At 48.6% G+C, this 10480-nt stretch overlaps 1 long non-coding RNA gene across 1 annotated transcript; it reads left to right on the forward strand.

Moving 5' to 3' along the window:
* Positions 1-4239: 4239 nt before the first annotated feature.
* Positions 4240-6206, forward strand: LOC118162476. Its single transcript, XR_004748475.1, has 2 exons — positions 4240-4391; positions 5255-6206. It is a non-coding gene; the product is annotated as an uncharacterized LOC118162476 (long non-coding RNA).
* The last annotated feature ends 4274 nt before the right edge of the window (positions 6207-10480 follow it).

Here is a 10480-nt window from a genome sequence, read left to right on the forward strand (position 1 = left end):
CCGCGTTTCTGTGTTCTTTGCATCTTTCCGTACGAAACTGGGAGGGGAGGACAAGGCACAGAGATGAACAGAGCAGCTGCTGTAAGGTCACAGGGCTGCGCTGGGGCACGGTGGCTGGGGATGTGTGGGTCTCCTTTGGTATGGGTCTGTCTGGGCAGGGGGCTGAGCTGGGGATTATCACGCTGCATTTACTACAGTTAATGGGCTTTTTGGGGTTGCTTTGTTAAAATAGACAATTTAAACACCTTCACTGCATTTCAAGAATGTAACTTGGTAACTGGAAAAAAGATGCAAGGTTTAGTTTTTGGTAAAGGCAGTCTTAAAGCTGGGTTGTGAGAGAATTAGGCTTTTCCAAAAAGTGAAATCTTTCTGTTTTAAAGGAAAACAACAAACCAAAACAGAAACAAAACGATAGCTGCCAACACTGGAAAAAAATAATACCAAAATATCCTATTTTTGGTTTCTCCCTTGCACACCCTCTGTGGAGGCTTTTATGTGTGGCTCTCCGTGGAGCTGCCATGTCCTATTCTCCATGAGCAGGGAGGGCTATGAGCCGTGTGAGGTCCCAGGGCCTGGGAGGCCCTAGGGCAGGGCTCTGCAGCTTCTTGTGCAACGTTGCTGACTGCCCAAAAGTAATCTTTCTCTTAACACAACACATGTGGGGGGTTGGAAGAAGCGTCCCAGTAAAAATCCCGTTCCACCCCGTATCTTCCATCAGCTGAGGTTCCTGGTCTGGCAGGGTGCTCTGGGACATGGGTATCATGTGAAGCTTGGAGGTGACAGTGCTGCTGTGAACTTGCCCCTGCACCACTCCCCATGCTCTGCGTGTGCTCTACAAGGAAATGGTGCTTTTTGCAAGGAAACAAAGGTATTAATGCAGTGCTGTGAAAGTATGAAGAGAGGAGGGCGTGGGCAATTGCCTCATCCTGGAGTTTGTGAGCGACTACTTGTACATGGGGTGGGAGGGAATAAACGTTAATCAAAGCTCTCCAGTTCGGTTACAGAAACAGTGTGTACCAGGAAATAATTGGCACTTCCTTTTCTTTGATGAGTGCAGCAGGCAGCTGCATGATCCCTAAATGCTGAATACCTTTTTTTTTTTTTTTTTTTTTTTTTTTATGGTTGAAGTGGGGAGGAAGGGGGAGAGGAGCATGCAGACAGTTTGAGAGCCTGGAGATGCCCACCCCTGGCAGTGGGCAGCTTTGGAAAACCCTGCTGGGGCTGCCTTTGCCAGGCAGGAGAGCTGGTGAAGGACATGGTGGTGTCACCAGCAAGAGAGAGAGGAGCTGAGCAGACATCGGTGGAGTCCACGTGGCTGCGGATGCTCAGTTATCAGGAGCAAATGGATCTGTTCTCTCTAACAAAGTCTGTGCAAATGCTGCACTGCCATATCGGGGCCCTTCACCAGAGCAGTTGATACCTGCTGCAAGCGTACACAAGCCCGAACACTTCTGATTTTAAGGCAGAGCTTGCAACAGCAGAGGGCTGAGCCTCTGCTGCTCTGCATTTCATTTGCCTATAGCTATGGAAATAAACTGTGTCTGCCTGCCCTGAATCCCAGACCAGGCTCTGTGGTTATGGTACAAACTGCACTGCTCTCCTGGAGAGCCTCTACTTCTGCCTGGAGGAGGAACTTTGGATGGTTGCTGCCAAAGTGACTGCTGTCTTGTTTTTCATTTACCTGAACGGAGATACTGAAGGCTGTGAGGTATGGGAAGTGGTGATGGTTTATAAAACGAGGCTGGCACTAATGCCCCCCGTTATGTCCCTATGTGGTTTCACCTGCTGAGACACAGCTGAAGGTTGCCTCTGACTTAGGCTGGAGACAGACTCAGTCCCTGCATAGTCCAGAACAGGGAGGATCTGGAGGAGAAACTCCCCCTTGGCGTCCCCTTCTCCCTCCTCCTGTGGCCCAAACGCTGGCGCAGAAGCCCCAGGAAGCAACCCAGGTCCATGTGTGGCTGTGGCATCCTGTTGGCCAACTGCACGATGCTCTGGGGAAGAGAAAACACATGGGTGAATGGCCACATACCATGTGCACCAGGGCCCCTGGAGACAGATGACATGAGTTGTTCAGTAACACCGCATCTCCACAAGGTCTGAACTGGGACCTCTTTGGCTGGCTTGGAGCAGGGACCCCTGGCCGGACACAAACACTGGTCTTGTGTTTGGCCAGGGGAGTTTAGTAATTGTCACTTGCAGCCACCCACTGCATGCCCAGCCAAGGTGCTGGGCTAAACCCAAACCAGGGCTCGCTGGGAAGCCCAGTGCTGTCACTCAGCGGTCGCTCTTTGTCATTTGTCTCCCCTTCTTTCAGGGAGCCTCACATGGCGGCATGACAGCAGTGGTGTGCATCGCCCTGGGGAGGGCCTACCTGGCACCTGCAGCCAGAAAAGTCCTCGGTGTAAGCGAGCGGGTGGCAGGGAGCGGTCCGGGCTCTGTCCGGTTCCTGCACTGCACCCAGCACACGTCCAGCCCTGGGAAGCCTTGAACCAAGACAAGAAAATCTTCCCTTCCTGCCCAATACCTGCCGGCTGCTGGGAGGGCCTTGTGCGGGGCCTTTGTGCTTTCTGTGGCTGCCACAGGGCAGCCGGGTGCCTCCAGCACTGGGACCTGCACGCGGGGTTTCTGTCCTCCGGAGACCACTGCCAGGTCTGAGGGCGAGCAGGGCTCCCAGGGCTCAGCTCCTCAACACACCGGGACTTCAACATGGCCTAAAAGGAGCGCCTCAAAGGAAAACGATGCTTCTCACGTATGAGTAAAGGCTAATCACAACAACAATGGGTTGCATAATACTGCTAACTTCAATTTAAGCCTAGTGTTATACTTACAAATGAACCATATGGGGCTATACCTCCCCCAAACGGGCAGCCACACGTCCTTCGCACGTCCCCGCAGTACAGGTTCAGCCACAGCCTCCCCTGTGCTGAAGGGCTGGCCCGCTGCCCCTGGCCTGCCTTTCAAGGGGCAGAAGTCACCAAACCAAGCTTTAGAAACCTCTGAATTCACACAGCAACCCGCATCTCGAGCTCTTGGTCATTTTGGTGGTATGGAAACCAGACCATTCGTGAGGCACTTGCTTCAGGAGCGTGCTGACAGGGCGAGCACTGACAAACCTGTGGGTTACAAGAGTGTCATCCACGAGAGCGTTGTACTCCAGTCACCCACCCCACATCTCCACCAGCAGTGGGCCATGTCCCAGGGCTGCCATAAAGGCTGGGGACGTGGCCAGACCCCATCTCCTCAGCCCCTTTAGCCCGAGCTGCCGGCTGCTGTTGGGCAGTGGCTGAAGCTGTAACCCCGCAGCAAGGCTTGGTGCTGGGCACAGCCCAGTGTCCCGGCCAGATGCTCAGCGTGGGATAAGCTATTGCAAGGGTGAAAAATAAAAAAAAATAAAAAAAAATAAAAAATACATATGTATATAAAATAAAAAAAATTAAAAAATTTAAAAATTAAAAAAATAAAAAATAAACTAATAAAAGTAAATTAATAATGAAATACAGAATAAAATATAATAAAATAATAAAATGAAAATATATATATATATATATTTTAAGAAAATAAATAATAAAATGAAATTTAAAATTAAATAAAATTAAAAAAGGCATATACAAATCCCGAACCTGCCGGCGCACGGCGCAGCGTGGCGGCAGGGGGCACTCTGTCCCCAGGCTGGGCGGCCCGGGGCGGGTTTGCAGCCGGCTGTGAGGCAGGAGGCGCTGGAAGAGGCTGAGCTGCAGCTCCAGGGACGAGGATAATGTGGCAGGGAATTTATTGAAATGTCAGGGCAAATGGGAATGACATAACCGAATAATCAGGGAAAGAAAGTAACAGAGATGATAAAAAATTAAAATGGCAAACCCAGCACGACGAGGAGCAATTACCCCTGGCTGGAAGGGAGGAAGATGCGCGGGGATGCACCGACAGCAGCGGCAGCGCGAAATGAAAACAATAAAACACAAACATAATTAAGAACGATTCGAGCCGCCCGGATGCGCCCATAGTTCAGCTCCGGTGCCAGGCCCGGTTAATAACCGCTCCCAGCTGCTCGGCCCTGCGTGGCCATTCCTCACCCTGCCGGGCGGGAGGCAGCGGCCGGGCCCTGGAGGAGGACGGGGTCAGGGGCAGCAAGGGGCCCAAGTGGTGCTGAGCACAGCTGGGGTGAGGACACAGCCTCGGCAGCAGAAGCCCTCGTGGGGTGGTGGCCGGGGGTGCCATGGTGCGCCGAATGCTGCATGAACCTGCAGCGTTAGCTTCTCCTAGGCTTTCCCAGGGGATGATCTTTGATGACAAAACAGTCCCAGGAGCATCGCACAGCCTTCATATCTCTGCTGGGAGACAGGGCATGAGAGTGAGAACAAAGCAAAGACAGAGGAGAGGCAGGAGGGGAGGTGGATAACTCTTCTCCCTCTCTGAACTAGCAGAAAGCATATTAGGGTGAGATGAAGAGCAGTAGCAGACCTGTCCTACAGACACCCCATGAATCCAATATTGTCCCTTGGGTCTGATCCGAAGTTCAGAAATGGCTTCAATGTCATTATACTATGTGCAAGGGTGAGCAAGATGGCATCTACAGAAAAAATAATGAGGCAAATAATGAGGCTGGGAAAGACTCTCTAAGACTTAAAGGGTCTGTCAACAGTGTGTTGTTGGGCTCGAGGATTTAATGATACAGAAAGGAGACTCTGTGGAGAGCTCTGCCTGTCAGACCCGTCTCTGCTGAGGTGGGCTTCTCTAGGCTGCGCTGGTGCCTGCTCACCACTGAATTATCTCGTTGTCTCTTGGAGCACGGCTCACAGCTGGTGTGCGGCTGGGGGAGCTGCATCCCATAATGAAGAGCAGGAGCTGCTCTCCAAGGTTAGAAAGAGAGTCATTTAAATTCATAGTCATCAGATGATTGCGGATGAGTATGAGCAGCCACCAAAGGTTTAGCACGTACGGGTTCTCCGGCCGTGCTGCGGTGATTCACAGCTCCGTATCCTCATTCCGTGCCTGTCGGAGATTTTACATCAACAGGAAGGGGTTTTTCCTCCATCATCCCAGAGCCATTGTGGACTCCCTCAGACATTTCAACGCCCTCAGAGCTATACGGCCAAGCCAAGGAGATGGTGCTCGGCTATTTAGCAATATGTGGATGTGGCAATGTGGTTGTACAAGGCTAAGGATTTCTGTCATACACTTTTCATCAGTGTAATAGAAAAAAATATCAAGTCGATCAAATCTAATAATGATTATGCCTCTAATTTTTGTTCAGCCGAAACAACACCAAGGACAAGTTTTTCAAGAGCCCTTGACGATGGCAAAGAAGTGCTAGCTCCATTTTTTGGCTGCTGCTCTCATTAATTAACATGATTTTTGCTTCCATTGTGATGAGAAGCACTTCAGAAAGATGCCAAATATAAACACGAAAATTAACAGCAAAGTGAGATGAAGCCAGAAGATGTTGGATGGGGAGACACAGCTAAACTTTCCCACACCAACACTTTATCGTATTCCTTTCCTTATCTGTCCCTTCCCTTCAGAGATCATAAATCCCCCAGAGAAGAGAAACCTTTATGGTTGAGGCTGCTAATGTGGATGAAGATTGCTGAAGGCCCCCTGGCCTCCTCACCTATCTGCAGAACCCTTTGAGAGCAAGGGCAAATGAAGAAAATACATACACCTGACAGGTCGGTTTTAAAGCTCTTCAAAGGTAAACTGTTTTCCCTGAACCTTCTGAAGCCACAGAACTGTACCGAAATAATATTTAGATAGAGTTCAAAAGCATCCAAATCCCTTTTCAGACTCCAGAGTCTACCACTTGAATGCCACACATCAGTGAAAACCACTACAAAGCCACCTGGGCCCAGCGAGCACGTGGCCCCGAGCATCCCCTCCAGCCAGCAGTTTGAACCTTGGGAGGTGGAGTTCATCCCAAAGCCCTCTTCTTCCAAACCTCCCTGGCAGCCCTTGTAACACCAGGTGTGGCACCCTGAAGTAGTGCAAACAGCTCACATCATCCTTATCGAGAGAGAGCATAAACAACCAATTCAGCACCAGGCCTAACGTCCTAAAATAACTCGTTAGCCTCCTTTTCCTCTTCTTCTCTTTCCCCTCCAGAAGTTTATACCTCCATCTTCTCATCCAGCAGCCTCAGAACTAAATTATGTGCATTTAATCTGACCTTATTAATTCCTGCTAAACAGTATACTTCATTTTTGGTAATATACCATGTGCATTTTTTGAAATATACAATGGGCTGCAAAAAGTGTTGAGTGTGGTGATAACAGTCAGTTGTGGCTTCACGTAATCCTTAGCCAGAGCATTTCTGCAACCTGGGCGTTTGTTTGCTCTCTCACTTTTCCTCCCCTCCCACGTGGAAGCTTTTCTGTTGAATAAGCACTGAGTGCCTCTTACACCATCGTGAGGGGAACACAGCCTCTCCTTTGTCATGAGGCCTCTTGACAGGCACTCTTGAGACCTCTGTTCCTCTAGAAACAACCATGAATCAAAAGGTGAAGGGAGGGTAGGCTAAAATCAACAGAGGTATGCAAAAGTGGAGAGAGATGTGCACACAGGGCATGATTACAGGCACCTTTAGAAGCTGGAATAAAAAATCCCTGTATATTTTTTTTTCCTGTGTATTTTATTTCCCTTCTTCTTTTCTTCACAATGCTTCCCCCACCTTCCTGCTACTTGCAGGGCAGAATTCCATTTGCTGCCCACTGCAGGACATTGGCAGAGGTCAGAGAACTGCTGAGCACACCTTTGATGCCCACCAACACCCAGCCCACAGTGTTTTGGTGTCCTCACATCCAGCATGGAGATACCAGTCTCCTGAGGCGGCTGGCCCTTTCCTGAGCTGAAACCAGTGACAGCAATTTACTCAAGTTCCTGAATGGCAGAGTAATGAACTCACTCTGAGATTGATCTCTAGACCTTATCTTGCCGGCACTGTCAGCCATCAATTACTGTAATGGGAAGCACATCCGGAACCTCAAACTTGTGCTGTGAGCGCTTCTTCCTCAGCATTTATGCACGCCTGCTAATGCCACAGCCCAGGAAATCACAGGGGAGATATTGGTGGAATTTAAGTTACCTGACCTGTGAAAGCAAAGCACCAAACGTAGCAGAAGCAGGAGCAAACCTTCTGCCCCACATGGCTCATTCCTGGCAAGAAGACCTGCCATTAACATGGGAGCATCCTGAGATGGGAGGCTCTTTCTTCTGCTGCGGACATGGCAAGGTGGCTGGGGCAAGTGGACCAAACCACTCTCTGCCGGGGCAGCAGCAGCCTTTTTAACTTCACTGCTTCTCTTTCTGTGTCAGAACAGCATGCCTCACATGCAAAATGCCTGCACTTGCCAGAAGGAAAGGTCTTGTCCTCTCAAAGACTCTTAATTCTTAATTGTACTCTGTTCAATTAATTTTATTAACACCCTGCAGACTCAGATCTTGAGTCTTCAGATGACAATGTCTCATCTTGACAATTGTTTCTTAATAGGAGCCATGGAAAACCTAGTTATGCTGCCTGTGCTGCTATTAATTGCCCTGTCAGAAAGCCTGGAAAATCCTGATAAAAGGAGCTGTTTTAAATCCAGAGGAATTCATTCAAAGAAGCAAGCCTGATTCAGAGACTGCAGGGAGTTTTGCTAACAGTGTTATACCCAAGGGGTGATATTCAGTGTAGCATGTCTAGAAGAGACCAGTCTGCCCTGCACTGCTCTTACAGGTGCAAAAGTCTCTCGTTGTTGTGCTATTGCTATATCATCAGTGCTCCGGGAAGGCAGGGATATGTTGCTAACATCTGGCAGGCAGGTTAGTGTAAGACCTGTGCCCAAGATCCCACAAGGAAACCCTGGATAAGGTAGGAATTTACTCTGGACCTCCTGAATTCCAGTCCTATCATCATCATCATCCCTTTCCTATCTCTGCCTCAAATAATACTTAACAAGCTCTGCACCCAAATTGCAACCGTAGTGTGTCACGTAAGCCAGGCCAGAAGTCAGAGGGCAACAAGGGACAACTGGGGAAGCCGTGGTGCAGACTTCACCTCCTGGTGGGCCTCAGATCTGCAGGCAGAGACGCTGCCCATGGGTGCCCTGGGAGTAGATATGCTTGGGATGGTCAAGGCCCAGGGGAGGAAGGAAAAATACATGAAGAAACCCCCAGGAAGGAATCCCTCACTGGCCCACACTGCTGGGTTCTCATGTACAAACAATATATCTGAGGCATATCCTGCCCTCACCTCTAAATCTCACTTTGTGGCAAGTTGGTAAAAATCATCTCTCCAGACACAGGGCATTGTGAGGAGAGAGCATGATCTGTACGGCTGGAGTGCTCAGCTGAGGGCACACATCTTTGTGGTGTCGGACTTGGAATTTGTTTTTAACTCTCTGGTACTTTTTCCTACTGGTTTGGGCAAAACTTTTCTCTTTAAAATAGCAGAACATGATATCAGATGACTGCTGAGAGGTAGCAGAAGGGTAATACTGTGCAGGCAATTTCTAAAACCAATTCATGTCATAGTCTGGCAAGCTCCTTGTCCTGGGGTTTGCTGTACTGTAGACTAGCTGGAGTCACAAATGTTGACCCAAAGAGAACAACTACCCAAGCTTCTCAGTGCATTTGTGTCAACACTCCTCACAGGGATACCTGCATCCCGCACCTTACAGGCCCTCCCTGGAGGCTGTGATCGCTCTCCTCGTTATTTCTTGGCTGGAAACCAAAAAACCTTCCAAGGTGAGTCAGTAAAATACGCACAGCATTTCAAAGCTGGGCAATCAACCTGTTATGAAGTGTGTTAACTAACACTCGTGTCGTGAATGCTGGTAGGCTGATGCTAGACTGATAGGGAGATGTTGATGCCATCAGGCCTCAAACAGATACCAACATGGTGATGTTGGGATGCTCGATTTGTCCATCCCGGGTGTTCTGTTACTGGCATGGGAATGCACCCCAGGCCTCCTGGCTGTGGAAACAAGTCAGACATGTGGGATAATCAGAACAACAGGTTTGCCTTATTGGCCTGCTCCAGGCTGTAGGGATAAAAAGCAGGTACCACAGACAGCCGGGATTACATCATTTACATCTATTACCTCTTTTCCCATGTCTTGATCCTCCTTTTCTCCACCTCAAATAAACAAGTTGTTCCTAATTGCTTTTTCCCCCTCAATCCAAATTTGGTTACATCCATACCCAAATTCTGTATTTCTGGCAATGAAATGTAGGAACTCTTGACTTAATGTGACATGACTGATATGGTTACATAGGCACTATGGACCTTGCATGATCCCACTCCCCAGAAGGTCCCTAACACCCCCTTACATTTGACTTTGAAGTTTGGTTATTCCTCATATTCCACTTTTTGGTTATTCCTCATATTCCACTTTTAACCATCAGTAAAATCCAACCATTCCTTATAGCATTATATCTCACCTTTTTTGGCTTCCCACATTGGTAGCTGTTGTGTGGCAATCACTTAAATCATGCCCCGTGGTTTCTTATGTCCTGTTCAGTTAGCCAAAAGGCAGGTCAGGATGCAGTCATCTGCCTATGCCCTTAGAAATACTACAGGATATTCAGGCAGCCCATGATGTCCACCTCAGCTGCGTGCTGCAGGAGCTCTGGAGTGGTCCACAACAGTCTGAGCAGAATCAACCTAAATCAACCTGGATTTCTGACAGGAGCCCAGGTGCATCAGGACCCACAGCCAGGGTGTATTTCTCAGCAGGGAGATTTTAGATAATAAGCAGTTCCCCACACCTGTTTGTTGGTTTGTCTGTCACAAAAGCTGTTTTATGCTACGTAGGTGTACGACCAACATTCACACCACAACGAGCCAGCCATTCCGTGTGAGAAGAACATTTTGAACAGCTGCAGTGCAAGATTTGCCCCACAGCTGCCATGGTCTGATCAAGCACCCAGCTTCCTAGTCACGAATCAGAAGTTTATGTCAAGGGCAAAGGCAGGATTCAGTAACATCCATACCTGTACTTCCTTTGGCTTTTTGCAAAAGCAACAGACACGTTCTACTTACTGGCAAACAATGTGATTTTTTGCGAGGGCAGTACTTTTAGAGTGCAGATGGCTTTCATTCTACAGAGAGGACTGGCGTACACCCAGAACAGCCCGCTGTCTTACAAAACCTTGGCACTTGACCTTCGATCAGGAGCATCCCTTCGCTAAGAAGGAAGTTACCCAGGAGTCAGGGTGTGCAGGTGTACAAGATGTAGGAAAGAAGGCTAAATGATCAGTGCAGAAAAGCATCTTCCTTACAGATAAATCTCCCCATAACATTCACATAGAGCAAGAGGAAAGTGTTTCATCTACAACAGACACCACTAAAAGGGATTTCTCCCTTCTCAAACTGGCTGTTATACACCTCAAGAACTTAGAGGGGCTCACCAGTGGAAGTTAAATATCGTCTAAGTTTGTTCTGAATCTTCTCTTCTGAGAAGAGAAGAGAAGAGAAGAGAAGAGAAGAGAAGAGAAGAGAAGA

Source organism: Oxyura jamaicensis, chromosome 2 (genome assembly GCF_011077185.1).
Source record: "Oxyura jamaicensis isolate SHBP4307 breed ruddy duck chromosome 2, BPBGC_Ojam_1.0, whole genome shotgun sequence".
In the NCBI taxonomy this organism is placed as follows: Eukaryota; Metazoa; Chordata; class Aves; order Anseriformes; family Anatidae; genus Oxyura; species Oxyura jamaicensis.